The sequence below is a fragment of the Rhea americana genome, unplaced genomic scaffold (genome assembly GCF_003343005.1).
Source record: "Rhea americana isolate MKP2758 unplaced genomic scaffold, rheAme1 scaffold_104, whole genome shotgun sequence".
Lineage (NCBI taxonomy): Eukaryota > Metazoa > Chordata > Aves > Rheiformes > Rheidae > Rhea > Rhea americana.
In genome coordinates this window covers 72,606-76,828 of record NW_028185084.1, presented here as the reverse complement: position 1 = coordinate 76,828, position 4,223 = coordinate 72,606, and the positions used below count along the sequence as shown (strand labels likewise).

General features: G+C 42.8%; 1 long non-coding RNA gene across 1 annotated transcript in view; it reads right to left on the bottom strand.

The window, feature by feature from the left end:
* Positions 1-2,919, bottom strand: part of LOC146601322 (uncharacterized) — a 5,337-nt gene extending 2,418 nt beyond the window's left edge. Inside the window, exon 1 of the long non-coding RNA XR_014896162.1 lies at positions 2,870-2,919. This is a non-coding gene — a long non-coding RNA (uncharacterized LOC146601322). The remainder of the gene's footprint in view (positions 1-2,869) is intronic.
* Positions 2,920-4,223: the final 1,304 nt, after the last annotated feature.

Genomic DNA, 4,223 nt, shown 5'->3' with positions numbered 1-4,223 from the left:
GGGGGGGGGGGGAGGAAGATGCAAAATCTGTGTCCTCAAAGATTTTAGTAGTGTAGATGAAAAGCACTTGTCAAGGATGGTCTCCATATGATCTCATCAAGCAAGAAGGCAGTGCATTGAGTCTTGTCTCATCCTACCTTGTAATACCTTGGTATGCTGGAATGAAAAGATGATCAATGGCTTCATCCCCAGAAGCCTGATGTAAATGGAGAGGAGTGGGAAAACTCCAGGAATGCCTTAGGARGGAACTTGAGGGAAATATTGCTCAGGGAATTCTTACAACATAAAGGTAAGGGAAGAGAAAGCCAATACTTGCTGTAGAGATAAGGTAAATATCAACCCACTCATGCTGGATGTGTCTCTCAAAGGTTCATTAGTACTTTTGCAGTTCAGCCTTAAGGATTTCACAGCATTAGCAGGTGGCTTTGTTCCTGTGATAAGAGAAGACATCATTTTTCCTTGTATTGTCAGCACAAGTTTATAGGTGAGTGAAAAAAGAAACCCTAATTAGGCTTGTTTCAGTGTCATGTAGGAGAGCAAGTAGYATTAGGAATAGACAAGAGAATCATGTTTATCACCTCTTTGAAAACTGAAGTTCTCAATTCCAGTTCAGATCAAGGAACTGCAGTCTCTCATCTGCACTTCAGTAAACAGTAACTGGGAGGAGGAGGCCAATCATTTTAGAAATCACTTGTACTCTGAATCCTTAGGATTAAGTTAATATTTCCTCTTAGGTTATGAAAACACACAAATCTTGAGAGCTCCTATCCTTGTAAAGTCTCTTCTAAGCTTAATTGCTTCCTCTTAGCAGCATTTATCTTGCCCATATTCTGAGTGGAAAAATCCATTTGTGTCTCCAAGGTGTAGTTTTGAAGGGTTTTTGTCCCYTAGTTGTTAGAGCCTTAATGAAAGTGGTATGGTAGGGGAAATGTAAGAGAGATGTTGAACCCTGTGCAAATGAGCTGTGTTGAGTTTGCCTTTGGCAATTTTCCATTTAGGAGCTCCTTCCCCCCCCCCCTTGAGCTTATATACAAATATGAATTGGCTGGCACTGCTTAGGTGAGCAAAACCTTCCTGATYGTGGCCACTGTAGAAAGGGCTGCCCCACATTTCTAGGGTCAGAGGAGCCTCCAGAGTTAGATGCTGCCGGGGCCAGCGTGGCCCTCTGGCTGATCCAGCTCTTGCTCTGCTGGGTGTTGTGATCAGACCCTTTGATGCGAAGTTTGGCTTTGCTTGCTCAGCTTATGGCATCAAGCAAAGAATGGCATCAAATAGTGTCTGTGGCTTATGAAAGTGCTGCTCAAAACCACTGTCTGCTGTGCCATTTGGGTTGCTAATGCTGTGGAAGCTAAAGGCAGAGCGTGGTTTGGTGTGAGATGGGAACATACGCTCAGGAATGGCTTTCCTGCTTTGTAGTTGTGAGGTGGCTTCATAGAAGTACTTGATTTCTGTTTTTGTCTCAACAGCAGAGGAACCAGAATAGTGGGGAGAAGAAATTGCTAGTGAAATCTTCCTTTGTAGGAGTTTCTTACTGGTATTTGTAATAAAAAGTTAACTTTGCCTTTTATTTTCTGGCAAGGGAAACCTGTTTTTTAGTGTGTCTGGTTTAAGTGGAACACCAGAAAATGTGACAAATGCTGAAGGGACCCTTGTCTAATCTGTTAACTGTTGAACTACAGAGAACTATAAGCATGAAGTTTGTATAGCAGCAAAAGGGATAAACAAGTGGGGGGGATGCCTGGGATAAGTTCTGCCTGGGATGGTTGTTCATATGGAACTGCAGGGAGAAGAATTGGAAACTTCTGAAATGAGAACAGCAGAAGGGCTGGGCTTTGGATGTGGCACTAGCTGGCACATGTTTTGAACACACAGCAAGCTGCTGTATAGATGAAGTGGTCAGAAGTGGAAAGGCCCCTCATGGGCCCAAGCACCTACTGCTCTGTGGGCACAGCAGCCCTGTGCAAGGACAGATGCTAGGGAAATCCCCTTTATTTCTCTATTTTAGAGCTCATAGAGCTAACAAACAAGCAGACACCAGACTGAGCTCCCATTTTTTTGCTTGCTTTGTGTTCCTTGTAATATTAGCTGCTTATGTTAAACTAAGGCACAGTTTTTTTTCCAAAAAGACAAGCCTGAAGATATCGGGAAATAGGAAAGCCAGAGCTTCTGCTAATGATTTGCTCTACTGGTTAACCACCAGTGCTATTTTTCCTCTGACTGTCTTCTCATTTCAATCTGTCTAGTTTCTGGTCCTAATCATTAGTTCCCATCATAGATAATAGCACAAAATTAAGATACTTCTTAGTAGCTGGTTTCTTTTCAGACTGTGCTSTATGGTAATTAAGTCTCCTCTTCAGTTTCTCTTTCTTGCAAGAGGCTGGGCTTTAGTGCTTGTTGCTGCTGGGGAGAAAGCAAGTCTCTGCTCTTCCCCAGGCAGCTGGTTTACACCCTCTCATGCACACACACTTACAGTGCTCTCTGAGAAACATAAAACAATAGTGAAAGAATCAAGCTTTGAGTGTTTGGGAGTGAGCAAAGACATTCCTTGGCGGACAAGGAAGTGGTTTAGGTTCCTCTCCTTTGAAGGTTCACGGTGAGGGCAGAAAAGTGGGAAGAAAAGCACACTGCAAGTGTACAGCCTGTTCCTCTCAAAGGGGCTGGGTGCTGGGGAGAGAGAGCATGCACAGCCTGCTGGAGGCAAGTCATTTCTGTCAGCCTCAACAGAGCTTAAGGGAGGATGAATTAACTTCTGGAAACTTGATTAGTGTGAACCACACATGAGGCAGAGTTGTTAGCTAGAAGATGCAGAGGAAGACTTTTGTTTCTGGGCATTGCAAGAAACCGAGCACAGTCAGACTTAGCCCCTTACCTGGCTGAGATGTGAGGGGCTGGCTGCTGCCTGCACACCCTGTGCAAACTATTATGGAGAGAAAGTTGTCTGCTTCTGTAGAGCATGACTGTGTCCTCTTCTGGATCTGGCTGTGCTAGCCAAAAAGGCTGCCAGCCCAGGCACTTGTCATCACCCTCTGCCTGCCAGCTGAGCTGCCCATGATCTGCTCCTGCCTCCAATGCATATAACACAGTAAAAACACTCTGATGGCAAAAAAATCTATTTATTAAACTGTGTAAACTCTATTTGATGGAAATGTGTAAGGAACAATTGCACAGTGCTAGCATAGGTGATCTAAAGCAGTGGTAACCTTTAGCAGAAAGATGAGAGCGGAGAGGCAGGAGTTCATCACTCCCTGCTCTTATACAGCTGTGGCTGGTAAAAGATGTAGATGGGGTTTTTAATTGGCTGTATGGATCTGAGTCTTACCTTTGAGTTAAATTTCTTTCCGCAAGAAGGAAATCAAGCGAATGCCTTTGACCTAGCTGAGTGAAGTGTAAGAATAGCTATGTTATGGCTATTGTATCTTTTATTTGTGGTCAACCTAATGAACATGCAAGTGTTTCATGTCCTTATAACTCAACTCTTCCATCTCACTTATTTTTAACATGGGGAGTTCTGGGTATGCTTATGTAGTATCATACCCCATTAATGAACTTCTTAAGCCTATACCTGAAAATAAAGCTTTTTGGAGTAAAAGTGAGAGGCTTTAGTTTTAAAAAAGGCATCTGACTTTAAGCTTTTTCTGCAAAAAATATAATTCTTTTTAAGTGTATAAAACTGTTCATAACTTGAAGTTGTCACACAGTGTAACATTAAAAACATAGCTGAGCTCTAAACCACTTCATTATCAGATGATGTCCAGATAATCAAACTAGCCTGTTAAAAAATACTAACCTTGCACCTAGAAATAGTTTCCAAAGGTTAAAATGTCAATGCTTATTTTAGAGGGTCACGTGCACGTGTCCCAAGGTTCACTTTGAAACTGCACCAGTTTGTCTTACCTCAGGGTTTGACCTGTGGATCAGGGCAGACTGCAGGATCAACACTTCATCAGCTTGTAGATAAGCGTCTGAGAAATGCACCAATGGGTGTCCCAAGGTGGCTCTTCAGTGCAACTGTGAAATCAAAGAACCACATTTGGTTGGAAGTATGAGGTCAAAGGTGTGTGGGAGGGTTATCTGTTTTAGTAGTGCTCAGAGCCATAAAAATGCAAAATACAGTATGGGGTGAGGGCTCTGGTTATCTCTTTAGTCAAGCAAAGGCTACTGAAAATGGGAGTTGAATAGGAAAGAAGCCAATGAGGGAAAACTCAAGAATTATTTACCTGCCT